This window comes from Diadema antillarum, unplaced genomic scaffold (assembly GCF_040938485.1).
Source record: "Diadema antillarum isolate AM-2024a unplaced genomic scaffold, OU_Dant_1.0 seq00000539_RagTag, whole genome shotgun sequence".
Classification (NCBI taxonomy): domain Eukaryota; kingdom Metazoa; phylum Echinodermata; class Echinoidea; order Diadematoida; family Diadematidae; genus Diadema; species Diadema antillarum.
In genome coordinates this window covers 667,586-683,202 of record NW_027271487.1, presented here as the reverse complement: position 1 = coordinate 683,202, position 15,617 = coordinate 667,586, and the positions used below count along the sequence as shown (strand labels likewise).

The following is a 15,617-nucleotide window of genomic DNA, read 5'->3' as shown; positions in this document are numbered from 1 at the left end:
TCAGCTTATCAACGTTGATTGGTTATATATTTTAATTAACATTTCTGATCATCTACAGTATATAAACATATATATTTTCCATCCATGACGACACGCAATATTCCTATACTATACCAACAAAACTTGAGATGAAGTGCAAATTTCTTCTACACTAGAAAAAATATTGTTGTTGAACGACGAATTAATCACCGAAACGTGAGACGATATATTATGCGCAGACACAGATATTGTCTCTGAAGCGTACTAAAATAATATTCATCTCCTATTTTGGCATACATATCTTCAATATTGAGCAGAGACATAACATAAAAATAGAAATTTCTTGGATGGCAAATGGAAATTTTTGTTCATTTAAGTCCTCGACATCTTAATGGTGATTATGTTGGTATAGGTCTATAGATTATAAAGAAACAAACTGACACATATTATTAGGCTTTCCCACATAAAGCATATGGAGTTTTTGAAAAATGATAGTGAACCTACTTAGAAAAATAATTAATGAGGTCATTAGTAAGCAAACGAAGGGAATGCACACATTTCCAATAAATTGTACATAATGAACAGCGTTTTATAATCCTAGAGATAGCACACTGTTTTAATGATTAATTCGTTAATGCAGGTCTTAACTCAAGCAGCTATTTTACACGAAGCATTTGTGTTTCAATACGTACAATCACGCTACCAGTATTACAGGATTGATGTTGAAGTGGTGGTTGTAGTGTAACAGTTGATTTATTAATCTTATCTTTTATCTATTTATGTTTTCTGTTAAAAAATACAGAGCAGGTACATTTGGCATAAAACTGCTTTACAATTCAATTCAATTCAATTCAATTTTATTTCCATTTCCATTGAATAAACATAAACAATGACTCCCAATGACTCCCTGTATGCAGACAAAAGGAAATATAACAATATGATATTCCCAAATAAATTTAACTACGTATATACGAACATCAAAGGTATCGACAGAATTGGGAAAGTGGAGAGTGACTACAGGGAATACCCAAGGGTCGTGGCAATAAATAGTGAAAACTGAAATTGTTCATTGGATTCATGGAAAAAGAACTAAGTGAATTCAAGCATGCGGTAATAAGCCTTAGACAAGATGTTTGGAATATTTTATTCAGAGGCAAAGTCAGCATTACTGCAATAGGGGTCTGTTGAAAAGAAAGCTACAGGTGTATGAAAAGGATCCGTTAATGGTTAATGGCACCTTCCTTTTTGTCGTCTGCCCCATTTTGGTAAAAGTGGTGAATGCAGGAACAAACACAAGGACAGTGATCGTATACATGTACACTTAGCTTATGTTAAGTCAAACAGAGTGACATAGATCTATTTTACAATAATAATAATTATGATAGTGGCTACTTATATAGCGCACAGGTCCACTTTTCAGTGCTCATAGCGCTTCAGAAATGAAAAGATATTTACAAGCATATACATATTCAAACATTTCAACAAAGAAGAAAATGGTAAACAAAAACAAATATATAGCAAATAAAGAATACAACATATACCAATTAAAAATACAATATTGATCCAACATTAATGACATACAGCAATTACAGTCCTCAGTATGAAAGGAACAGATAAGTTTTAAGGTTGGATTTAAATGACTCTGTAGATGACAGTTCCCTTAACTGAAGAGGCAACTGATTCCACAATTTTGGTCCCATAACGGAAAAAGCACGATCACCATACCCATGTTTTACTCTGGGTGTTTGGAGTATGAATGTATCTGATGATGAACGTAGCCTTCGTGTCGGATTGTATTTTTGAACAGAAATACTTATGTATACTGGGGAGAAAGAATGAACTGAATGATGTACTAATAACAGAATCTTTAAAATAATCCTTTTTTCTACAGGTAATCAATGCAAGGAACGAAGAACTGGTGATATGGAATCAAACTTATTAGTAAAAGTTAACAATCGGGCAGCAGAATTTTGTAAGCGTTGAAGTTTTGTGGCATCTTTTTTTTTTTTTTGAAGATTACATAACAATGAATTCGAAAAATCCAACCGAGAAGAAATCAAAGCATGAATAAGTATCTAAGCGGGGGATTTAGACAAATATTTCCTTATGAAACTTAAATTACGCAACTGATATCGAACATTCCGCTGAATATGAGTTACATGACTTCGAAATGATATTTCCTGATCAAATATGACACCTAAATTACGGGCTGTTTTCGACGGAGTAATGCAAGTGCTACCGATGTTGACATGACATGATTGATAATCAACTTTGCTTAACATATGCTTTTATCATCATTTAGTTTAAGGCCATTAGATGTAAGCCAGATTTTCAGGTCTTGCAAACATGCTTCGAGTTTTGCAATGACAATGAAGGATGACAATGAAGACACAGTGGGTTTAAAAGGCAAATAAAGTTGTATATCATCCGCATAACAATGATAACTAATACAATGCTTGCGAAATACTTCTCTAATTGGTTTCACATACAGAGAAAGAAGCAGCGGGCCTCCAACAGAACCTTGAGGTACACCAAACCTTGTCATAGTTTTACAAGAGGTAGAATCGCCAATTTTGACATAATGAGATCGATCACATAAGTAGGATATAAACCAATCAAGAACAATTTCTTTGATGCCCAAATATCTCAATCTTTGAATCAGAAGAGCATGATCGACTGTGTCAAAAGTTTAGTTCATATCAAGCATGATAAGAGCAGTGATGTTACCACTATCTAATTCTCTGAACACAATATCTGTTAAGTTGACTAACAGTGTTTCTACACTATGACCAGGCTTGTACGCAGATTGAAATTAATGAAACAATTCATTATCTTGCAGATATGTTGTCAGTTGTGAGAAAACAACCTTCTCAAGCTATTTACTCAAGTAAGGTAAATTCGAAATTGCTTAGTGCAAAAGCAAGTAAAGAATACCTTTTTGTGCGTTTTGGATCGGCGTTTTGAATCAGCGTTTCTGTCGAAGTGAGCATGAACGCAACAGCGTTTTGCACTAATCCCGTTTCAAAACGCTGATTCAAAACGCCGTTCATGGGAGCACTGTTTTTGCTCACTTTCTTCGAGCCTTGGGAAGAGCGTTTGCGATTGCTTCGCTGACCTCAGCAGAGGCAGGTCAAATTGGGGCGCGCGCTGCGATTGGTGGCCTGGCCTGGGAGAGCAGCTGGGAAAGACATGCGTTTACACAGTACATGGGAAAATAGCACAGCACAGGCCAGGGTAGCTGGCTGGCCGGGCGCGCGCTTTTTCACGAGAACCGGAAAGGCGTTTAGATGACGTCACTCTAAACGCGTTTAGAAACGCTGTTGCGTTTATGCTTCCCCGTCAAACGTGATTGGTCAGAAACGCCGATCGTAAACGCACCTTTTTGTGCGTTTTGGATCGGCGTTTTGAATCAGCGTTTCTATCGAAGTGAGCATGAACGCAACAGCGTTTTGCACTAATCACGTTTCAAAACGCTGATTCTGGCCCGAAAAGGGGAAGTATAAACACGCGCGCGCCCCAATTTGACCTGCCTCTGCTGATGTCAGCGAAACAATCGCAAACGCTCTTTCCAAGGCTCGAAGAAAGTGAGCATAAACAGTGCTCCCGTGAACGGCGTTTTGAAACGCTGTTTCTAAACGCTGATTCTGCCTTCGCAAATTGAGCATAAACACACCCTTAGAACCAGCACTGGTTGCCGGGCGAGGCCCGGTGGTCTTGTGGATAAGACGCCTGGTAGACGATCAGGACGTCGCACGAGGTCGTAGATTTGAATTCCGCCTTATGTATGCCTTTGATTATTTCCTATCATGGCTACTACTAAACACTGCTTAGTTCGGTGCCTATTTATATGTTGATGTAGAGCAATTATCAATTGCAATTGAAACACTTTATTATATTGACCCCCCTCCCCCAAGAAAAAGAAAGTGTTCCTAATAAATTATTTATCCTAGAACACCAGAGATGTTCGTGTGCATTGTCAATTCGAGAATTTCGCAAGTCAAGGTTGGCGAAATTAAAATGCACGCAACAGTTTCTGTCTACTATTCTATATGCAATGAATGCCAGTTTTGATTCGCGAACATTTTATGCCACGAAAAAAGGCTGTCGGCTCCAAGTCGCAACAATATCATGCCGCTAAAATATTTTGCTTTTCAACCCAGTAAGTAACTCTCTTGTTTCACTATGGCTCAACTTCTGTAACAGCCTACTCTATGGAGTAACTGTAATAAAAACATTACAAAAAGTGCGGTGACATCCTCCATACGAAACGAGCGTTTTTAAATGCACCACGCAGAGCGCACAATCAGGTATAGGACATTTACACGGACTCTCGACTTTACGAACTCATACCTCCCAGAATATGTCTTTTTGCTTAAATGCACCTGGTTTTTATGAAAATCTAGATGTCAAGCTTGCTCTGCATACCTCATTTGTAAAGTTTTGTGAAAATTTTACATCGGTACATTTCAAGTTGAAAATTTGATGTCATTTTCCACTCAAACGCAATCAGCTCTACGATAACACGCAATTTTACATTGACGGCGCGGTGTGCCAACTGTGAGCCTGAAGGCCATTTTGGAAGGGTTATTTTACTGCCATACCTCTCGTTTTTGTACAATGCACCTGCATAGTGAGTTGCAGCAAATACTCACTTGTATTTATACTGAGTTTGGAGGAATTTCGTGAAACTTCGCCATCGGTACCTTTCCGATATTCATAAACCATGTCAGTCAATAGCCCCGAGTGAATAACCCACCAATATGTTCATACACTAAAGCAATGGCGCGTCCCTGCGTGCCTCTCACTTGAATACGCTACGCTGATTGGCTAAATGTCATCGGCCTTACGAGGTCGCATCGGGTCAACGCGTGATCGTGACGTAGCGCGTATGCAAATTCGTGACGTGACAATAGGTGCGCGCATCTTTATTACTATTTAGATTTCACTAATACATTAGCTCAACGTAGCATTTGCGGCGCGTGATTGCATCATGAATATGTATTATTCTTTAACGCTCAACGCACTGTGATTGGTGGTATGCAAATGACGGATCTACGTCATAGCTCATTATCTGTTTGTCACCGTTCGCGTGTAGACTTTTTATAATGAAAAGTTGATGCGTTATTTCTCTTACAGAAAAGGACATTCGAATGTGTATTCTATCTATTTAGCTCATACCTCTCCTCTATTAAAAACAACTATATAACTATGAAAGTACATGACCTCCGTACCTACCAGTCTGCTATGTTAAAGCTCATCGACATAATTCCTTCATTTCTTCCACGATACATTCATTCCCAACTGCAATATCAACCTCCTATCCCACATATCATTGCAAAGATTTTCATTTCAATATTCTGAAGCAACTCCTCTTCCATCGTTCTATCTCATACCACGGACCTTGCAGATAATAGAAATCACTGCCGGAACGAATCAAATCATGCACAACACCTTTGCTTTTCTTTCAAGGCTCCCATGAAGAAGCATATCAAACTGTAAAGATCATTAAACATCTTATGTCATTGACGGAATGCTTTATGCATTTGATATTTCGGATCACTATTCATGAATGTATCCAACATCAAACCATTCAGCAAAATTCACGCCTATAGTATAAGGCATATGGTACCGTCTTCTTGCTAAATGCACACACAGGAATCATTGCCCTCACTCCACCCCTTTATACTTGACAATCTATTTTTATCAACGCAGTGCAACTCCAGAATATTGAATTAAATGGTTTTCTCGTTTTCTCTGTACTTTCAATTTCATATGATTTTTTAAAACTCTTTTCTTCACACCGTCGTCTCTTCAAGTCATTAGCCTATTTATTACGACGGCTTCCTGCATTCCAATCCCGCCAAAATCGTTCTAGCATAAATCAGTTAGATCACCGTTTATTCATCTATTCTGGAGTGTTAAAATCAACACGACTTTGCATTTTGTCATCAGACTACTGTATATTTAATTTTACTCATTTGAATTGTGCGCCTTATTATTGTTCTTGAAAAAAAATAAAAAGAATACTCTCTTTCATTTGAAATACATTCAATGTAGACAACAGAATAACGTCTGATTCTAAATTGAACTAAATAGAACTGATATGTTGATTTATACTAGTAATTGCATTCTCACTGGTTGTGCGAGGTCGTAATAGCGACAGAAAAATATATTATGCACTAGGTACGCATCGTCTAGTCATTACGTACGCATGGTTCCGTCATAACGTACGCGTGGCTCTGTAATTACGTACGCATCGTTCATTCATTATATACGCTTGGTTCTGTCTGAGAGTGTGCCATTTTTTCCCGAATCCATGCGTATGTAATGGCAAGATCACGCGTACGTATTGACAGAAGCATGCGTACGTTAAGAATTTCATAGAAAAATAATAGCAAACGTCCATGCGTACGTTATGACAGAACCAAGCGTACGTTATGAAATAGATATGCGTACGTTCTGAAATGCACGCGTATAGTTTGGCACGCGTTTTGGCAGCGATGGCTAACCATACTCACTCGCCGGCGCTCCCCGTGTTATATCAAAGATCCTATACGTGTACATACGTACCCATTCTATATGTGTGTACGGTGTATACTATAAGGACGCCAACGAGTAGGTTATCTACGTTTTGCAACGAGAGCAGCGGAGCATGCAAACTGACGATGGTTTCTTATGACGCTGGGATTAGGAGGTAATTATTCATCTACAGACTACGTTCTGACGTAAGATCTATATCTAGACCAGAGTTGTATAAACTTTAGACACCTATATTCTAGAAACTAGAGCTGGATCTAAATTTATTGCTTTGTTCAGACCGTGTTTACATGGATCAAAAGTCAGCGACCTATTTCTATGTAGATCTAGACTACATGTATCTACAATGTGACGTGTCTATCTGTTCACTGTTGTTTGACCAGATCGCAAGAGCGTCGTCGACACGGTCACGGAATTCGGAATGCGTGGTGTGGATCGAACCTCTGTTCTGCTATATAGGTGCCTAGTTAGTGCTAGCTTAGACAGAAATACCCGTCTGGCCGGAGGAGTCTTTTACTTTTTTTGACGTTGTCACTCTCCTCCGCTCCGGCCGGAGACATAGAACCATACGGGATCCGACGTGAAGCCAGACGCAGTCTCCGCGGAACATATCCCCGAATTTGACTAGTCTAGAGTGAGAAAGTGCTACTGCTAGCTCTGCCTGTGAAGAGTGTGAGTCTTTTAAATAGTGTTTAAGGCCCTATATAGATCTAGGCCGAATGCCGCCTATTCTATCCCATGTGCACATATAGGCGAATCACAATCATTTAATATCAGTTCGGGAAACCCACTCACAAGGGGGGCCCCTCCTTATAAGTAACCCGTCCCCCTTATAAGTAACCCCGTCCCTCTTATAAGTAACCCCCGGGGTAACTGCGACCAGCAGCCCCAACGTACAACGTACAGTGTTGGGGCTGCGCCGTTTTGGCATCGATATTTTAATGTTGTACCAAACGGGTGCCGTTCCGGCGCTGTATTTCCTTAATTTTTCAACAAAAACTACTGGAAATACTTACATGGGTTGACTAAACCTAAATGATTCACATCGGCGACTGTTTGATGCATTTCATTGCTTATGATGCAGAAAATGCTGTCTTATAAGGCAAATATCTTCAGCTCACCGATGCTCACTAAAACTCACAATCACTTGCACATGCGCACACAATGCATTCAGTGCATGTGCATTGACAGCTGTATTACTCGCTACATGATGCATATCAGTCCGGGAAACCCGCTCATGAGGACCGCCCCCGCGTACGAGGATGGTCCCTCCTCATGAGGACCTCCCCCCTCCTCATGAGGCCCCCCGGGGAACGCCTCATGAGGCCCCCCCTTCACTTCTTATTCATCTCACATCTGACGTATAAATTGTCGCAACTTTGCACGGTGATTTTTTGTTACACACACATGTCCACTATCCATGATGAAAAGAAGAAAAAATCCTGTCTGGTTTTTTTTTTTTAAATCGAGTTTTAATCACCCGATGCAGAGCGCCCATCAAAACACGGGCGCCAACGCGTTCGCACAATGCAAGACTGCCGCACCTAGCGGCCTGATCCGACTAAATATTTTCGATGCTTTTTTCTGCGGCTCTCACCTCTCCGCGCACGAATCAGCCTCGTGAAGCTGAAGTCTGACATCTTTTTACACAAATTCGTAACGAGAAAAATTAAATCAGTACTAACCTGATCTTGTCCATATATTCCAAATTACTATTCCACACTGATAGAGTAGGTGGGTAGATGACATACTCCAGTTTGTTAGCAAAATAATCACTTTGTAGGTATGACGAGTTCACTTTCTTCGTCAATTCCTCCCACGATTCCGCCGTTTGGGCGCTTTTTCTGGAATCATCCCGCGACGCGACGTACGTCGCATACATCACGCATCCAGCACATAAAGTACCAGACTGGTATGTGCTGGATGCGTGATGTGATGCGACGTACGTCGCGTCGCGGGATGATTCCAGAGAAAGCGCCCAAACGGTAAGCGGGCGGCGGAATCGTGGGCGGAATTGACGAAGAAAGTGAACTCGTCATACCTACAAAGTGATTATTTTGCTAACAAACTGGAGTATGTCATCTACCCACCTACTCTATCAGTGTGGAATAGTAATTTGGAATATATGGACAAGATCAGGTTAGTACTGATTTAATTTTTCTCGTTACGAATTTGTGTAAAAAGATGTCAGACTTCAGCTTCACGAGGCTAATTCGTGCGCGGAGAGGTGAGAGCCGCAGAAAAAAGCATCGAAAATATTTAGTCGGATCAGGCCGCTAGGTGCGGCAGTCTTGCATTGTGCGAACGCGCTGGCGCCCGTGTTTTGATGGGCGCTCTGCATCGGGTGATTAAAACTCGATTTAAAAAAAAAAAAAACAGACAGGATTTTTTCTTCTTTTCATCATGGATAGTGGACATGTGTGTGTAACAAAAAATCACCGTGCAAAGTTGCGACAATTTATACGTCAGATGTGAGATGAATAAGAAGTGAAGGGGGGGCCTCATGAGGCGTTCCCCGGGGGGCCTCATGAGGAGGGGGGAGGTCCTCATGAGGAGGGACCATCCTCGTACGCGGGGGCGGTCCTCATGAGCGGGTTTCCCGGACTGATATTCACCGTGCGATGATGCATTATTCATATCCTTTTGCGTCCGTAACGTTGACGTCATTGTTTACGCATGCGTAGATGCGTACTGATGGATATACACGTTCAAAATAGCAGCAAAGCTCTCCACTAGGGCAGACCGCCTACTCCTAAAAAATGTGGAAAATTATGCAGTTTCCAGATAAATTGGTGAGAAGGACCAAGGCAATGGGGTAGTGTATATTTCATTTTATTTTGTCACTGTGTTTATGATGGACATTTAGCCATGGTTTATTTGTGAAGTTTCCGTATATGTGGCAATAGGGAGTTGATCGTGATTCTCACTTGAACGAAACTGCGGGGTAGCCGCCAGGACCCCGCCGCAGAGCGGCGGGTCTCCGGGGCTACCCCCGGGGCACCCCTTATAAGGAGTCTCCACGCTTTTTTGCAATGCAACGCAAAAATGAAAGGACTGCGGCAATTCGCTTGATTATGTCCATAAAGCTTCACAAGTTTCCTAGTTACTCACGAAATTTGAGCAAAATCGGTTTGAGGCATCGTATCTAAAATCATGGATTTAAATGCGATGTCAAACAACCCATGCGAATGCTGAAATGCGAGCGATTACTGGCGCGAGTGTCGCCAGGCGCGGCGGCGCGGCAATGCTTGAGTGCAGACGTGGCGACTGGGTGTACTGAGTCAACACGATTTATAGATCACCAGCCCATGCTCCTTGCATCAAAATATACTGATACACGGTTACAAATTCCACTACAAATTGTATAGAGAAATTCGGCTTGACCTTCTAAAACTAAATAAGTCGTGACTCGTGGATTGTGTTGTGATTTATCCATGGTGGATAGGATGCATCTTAATATAGGGATTTTATCACCACCACTTTCCTACTGAACCCATTGTAATTTTACATGTTTATTCCTATCAACCCCACTTTCCCCTCCTGATCTTCAAGACCACTCTGCCACTTTCAGAATGTCTCCTACCTATCTATCCACCATAAACGAATCACAGTAGAAAACTCTCTATATACTGATCGTGGAATTTGTCACCAGCTCGTGTTAACTGGCGTCGAAATCCCATAGGCGGTGACAAATTCCACGATTAGAATAACTAATCGTGGAATTTGTCACCAGCCCGTGTTCATATTGCGTGGCGTTCCTATAGCCGGTGACAGATTCCGCGATAGGCCCATCGACCAAACTCTCTATAAACTTTGTCACCATATGCGGCCACTTCTGAACTAAATAAATCTTAGTTAACCTGTTTATTCCATCAACCCCACTTTTCCCTTCTCTTCAAGACCACTCTGCCACTTTCAGAATGTCTCCTATCCAACACAAATGAATCAGAATAGAAAACTCTCTATATATACTAATCGTGGAATTTGTCACCATCACTTTCCTACTAAACCTATCATAATTAACCTGTTTATTCCATCAACCCCACTTTTCCCTTCTCTTCAAGACCACTCTGCCACTTTCAGAATGTTATCCTATCCAACATTTACATACCTATATACTAATCACAGTAGGATTAGGAAACTCTCATACTGATCGTGGAATTTGTCACCAGCCTGTGTTAACTGGCACCCAAATCCCATAGGCGGTGACAAATTCCACGATTAGTATAACTAATCGTGGAATTTGTCACCAGCCCGTGTTCATATTGCGTGGCGTTCCTATAGCCGGTGACAGATTCCGTGATAGGCCCTAACTTTCGACCAAACTCTCCAGTGTCGTTGAGTTTGTCACCATATTCGGCCACCTCTGAACTAAGTAAATAAATCGTAATTAACCTGTTTATTCCATCAGCCCCACTTTTCCCTTCTCTTCAAGACCACTCTGCCACTTTCAGAATGTCTCCTATCCAACATAAATGAATCAGTGAAGGAAACTCCCTATATACTGATCGTGGAATTTGTCACCACCACTTTCTTACTAAACCTATTGTAATTAACCTGTTTATTCCATCAACCCCACTTTTCCCTTCTCTTCAAGACCACTCTGCCACTTTCAGAATGTTATCCTATCCAACATATACGAATCAGAGTAGGAAACTCTCTATATACTGATCGTGGAATTTGTCACCACCACTTTCCTACTAAACTTTATATTGTAATTAACCTGTTTATTCCATCAACCCCACTTTTCCCTTCTCTTCAAGACCACTCTGCCACTTTCAGAATGTTATCCTATCCAACATATATACGAATCACAGTAGGAAACTCTCTATATACTGATCGTGGAATTTGTCACCAGTCCGTGTTAACTGGCACCCAAATCCCATAGGCGGTGACAAAGTCTACGATTAGTATAACTAATCGTGGAATTTGTCACCAGCCCGTGTTCATATTGCGTGGCGTTCCTATAGCCGGTGACAGATTCCGCGATAGGCCCTTAAAAACATTCATGAATCAGAGTAGGAAACTCTCTACATACTAATTGTGGAATTTGTCACCATCACTCTCCTACTAAATAAAGCGTAATTAACCTGTTTCTTCCATCAACCCCACTTTTCCTTTCTCTTCAAGACCACTCTGCCACTTTCAGAATATTATCCTGTCCAACATACGAATCTCACTAGGAAACTCTCTATATACTGATCGTGGAATTTGTCACGAGCCCGTGTTCATATTGTGTGTCGTTCCTATAGCCGGTGACAGATTCCGCAGAAGGCCCTTAAAAACAAATGAATCAGAGTAGGAAACTCTCTATACTAATCGTGGAATTTGTCACCACCACTTTCCTACTAAAGCGTAATTAACCTGTTTCTTCCATCAACCCCACTTTTCCCTTCTCTTCAAGACCACTCTGCCACTTTCAGAATGTTATCCTATCCAACATATACGAATCAGAGTAGGAAACTCTCTATTATACTGATCGTGGAATTTGTCACCAGCCCGTGTTAACTGGCACCCAAATCCCATAGGCGGTGACAAATTCCACGATTATAATAACTAATCGTGGAATTTGTCACGAGCCCGTGTTCATATTGCGTGGCGTTCCTATAGCAGGTGACAGATTCCGCAATAGGCCCTTAAAAACATAAATGAATCAGAGTAGGAAACTCTCTATAATCGTGGAATTTGTCACCATCACTTTCCTACTAAATAAAGCGTAATTAACCTGTTTATTCCATCAACCCCACTTTTCCCTTCTCTTCAAGACCACTCTGCCACTTTCAGAATGTTATCCTATCCAACATACGAATCAGAGTAGGAAACTCTCTATATACTGATGTGGAATTTGTCACCAACCCGTGTTTACTGTATGGCGTTCCTATAGGCGGTGACAGATTCCGCGACTCTCGATAAACTCGCCACTCTAGGAATTTGTCATCATACCACTACCGAACTGAATAAATCGTAATTAACTTGTGTATTTTCCATCAACCCCACTTTTCCCTTCTCTTCAAGACCACTCTGCCCGGCACTTTCAGAATGTTATCTTATCCAACATGAATAGATATAATAGGTCACAATTCATGATTTATTTAGTGTAAGGAGACTTGGTAAACTCTCTATATACTGGTCGTGGAATGTGTCACCAGCCCATGTTAGCAGCAGCTAAAATCCCATAGGTGGTGACAAATTCCACGATCAGATAGAGAGTTTGCTGAGAGTTTCCTATATACAAGGATCGTGGAATTTGTCACCGCCTATGGGATTTTGGCTACAATTAACACGGGCTGGTGACAAACTCCACGATCAGTATTATTCCTATGAAAATTATTATTTATATTACAAGTTAAAGTGTCTGAGCATTCATCGTCCCGCCAGGAGATAGTGTATCAATAGGGAAATGCGTGGTGGAAATCTGTCACCGCTTGCCTCTTGTCTGAGGAGAGCTTCACACGCACCGAACAATAGCTTTCATTCAAAATCACGGAAGCATGCAAGCGGTCTGATATTCGGGTACGTGTTAGAAGATGTCACCAGTGACAGAAAACACGATATGGCCCAATAAGCTGAAGAATCTTGCAGACTGTGTTATTTATTATTAGACTAGGTAGGTCTACATTTAACTGCGACCAACCCCAACGCTGCCACAGTAAAATTATAACTCTGTATAGAGTCTAGGTTCCTACTGTCTTGGTAACCCCAGGGCGCTCCATGTACACAGTACTGTGGGAGCGCCCTGAGTCAAAAGAGTGCTATGTCGGTAAGCTTGAAAAAGAAACACAGTCAGTCACAGATCTTCCCGGCTCTATTAGTTACGAATATCACCAGAAAAAAGCTTGTTTTTATAGTATACATACATATGTTTCTTATCTAATTCCTACTAGTCGTTTACTTGTTCTTGTTCACACTGGTCCCATGCATGATCTTGAAAAGACGTTTTTTACAGACCCTGTCTATCTCCATTCTCCCTGTCCCATCCGCCATTTTCGAAGCAACCTAGATATGCGGCACACTGTGCATCATGTTTCTCAAAATTGAGTCGCTCCTCCTCGTAAGGACCTAGATCTACTCGTGAATATTCATGAACTGGCAGAGTTGCAAGATTAGCCTTTTGACGAGGCCCGCTCAGCTGGGATCGCTTCTTCTTTACTCACCCAGAAAGCAACGCGATACAGCGAGAGGTTTTTGCCAACAGTAAGAAGGCCTTGCCCAAAAGCTACACTGCATTGACTGCCAGCGCATGCGCACAAATTTCAAATCTTTTGACCGGATAAGATTTCGTTCTCCCAGGTTCCTCTTGACCAAGTCACTTTAAGTCATCAATTCGAACAGAAAGGCATGGGTGTATGCAGGGGGGGGGGGAAGGGGGGTCGGGAGGGTCGTACGACCCCCCCCCCCCCCAAATTTTCAAAAGGTCCACTTTTTGTAAAAGACATTTTTGTTTGTCGAGGGCTTTTTACCCTATATCTGTACAACAGGAAAAAAAAAGTGACCAGGTGGTGTTCCAGCAAATTGTCGAAAAACCTCGTAAATTTTGTAACTTAGTTTTAATATGCCATATCTTATTTCTAAGCTGCACTGCCATGCCGCAAAAGTCACTTTTGTATGCACCAAATGGCCCCATTTTAAGATATAAAATTCCAAAACTCCCTACTGTGGGAGGGGGGACACCCCCCTCCCACACCCTCCCCCCGCTCGGTCACTCCGCTCCCTCACAAAGGTAAAGGTCAAAAAATTTTTATTACGACCCCCCAGAAAAAAATCCTGGATACACCCCTGAAAGGGACTATTGGCAGAACCGAACGTTGCACGTTACCTGTTGTCAATACTTCAACTTCACCTGTAAGTATTCAAATTGAAGAAATTTTTCAAATTTAAGTTGATATTTATCCGCAATACTACCCCTGTCATGATCCTGAATCCTACAGTGCACAGCCCGAACGCGAAGCGTTCGGGCTGGTCGCAGTTTCGATATACGGTGTACTTAGGTGGCCTGCACCTCGCCAGAGTTAATGCATATTTGAATCACATTTCGTCACTGAAATTCTATGAAATCCCATTCACATATAGGAAAAATTATGAAGATTCCAATGAAACCACGGGTAAATTACAGTTTACCCGCAGCCAATCTCGGATAGCGCAAATCGCTCTAAAAAGAGCGTAATTACGCTTGCCGATAGCAACCATCAGAAATATTAATCCGATCTGCGATACGGTACATGATTCAGCTGTCGACGATTGCATTTGTTTACGTGTGTTTTCTTTGATCTGTGCTATGAGAAGTGTGGTATCTTACGTTGTTCTTGGGGGTGTCCCCCGAATAATGTAGTTCTAGATCCTTGTTTATTTGTTTGTTCATTTCCATCTGAGAAGATGGCTTGATAGCCCATATTCAGCTACTCTAAGCTGGTCTTCCATAGGGTCCGGTTGGATGTGAGGTGGGACCACTTCACCGTGTTAAAGGTGCATGGTCCCCGTGTTTTAGTCAATTGCGTACGCGGGCGCACTGCGCAAGTTTCCTATAGAGACCTACGCTATCGATTCCTCTTTAGCGCTTACGCTTTGGCCCACTTCCCCGAGTCCGAAGAAGTCCGATTCACTGTAGTCAGTGGTCGGATCACAGTTCGGCTCATGATTCGGCTGAGGGGGATGACAGCTTTAGCAAACTTCTTTTGTGATGTCATAATAACAAGCACATGCACGCACCCTGGCATTACTACAGACTGCGCGATGCGCAGAGAAGACATCGAAGGCAACGTTACTTAGCAACAGGTACGCACTTTACTCTTGATGACAGCTCAACTTCGGTAATCTTCGTATCAATGCTAACGGTGATCGGCAGTATCATCAACAGCGCCCTCTACACTACCGGAACTATGCCCCTTTAAACACCCTGCTCTTTGCAATGAATGAATGAAGCGGGATCTTTTACGTGCATGAGTTGTTACTCTCACATACACAGGACCTCCATTTTATGTCCTATCCGAGGGACAGAGTGTTTTGCCTCTTGCTAGAGGGGGCGGTATGCTTACACACAACATTGCTCAGTCCTGATGATCCTAGTCTAGGCTAGCCGCTAGAATTTACCCGGATTTACGATG

The 15,617-nt window shown here is 41.7% G+C and overlaps 1 protein-coding gene across 5 annotated transcripts in view; it reads left to right on the top strand.

Moving 5' to 3' along the window:
* Window positions 1–6,588: 6,588 nt before the first annotated feature.
* The window catches only part of LOC139734683 (homocysteine-responsive endoplasmic reticulum-resident ubiquitin-like domain member 2 protein), a 136,394-nt gene continuing 127,365 nt past the window's right edge, over window positions 6,589–15,617 (top strand). Inside the window, exons 1-2 of one of the 5 annotated variants that reach the window (XM_071645474.1) lie at window positions 6,589–6,673; window positions 6,900–6,975. The gene's annotated coding sequence lies outside the window, so the exon portion shown is untranslated. Of the gene's footprint in view, window positions 6,674–6,899; window positions 7,189–14,295; window positions 14,359–15,617 lie in introns of those variants that run through there. The other 4 variants (XM_071645471.1, XM_071645472.1, XM_071645473.1 and 1 more) reach the window with 4 other exon arrangements.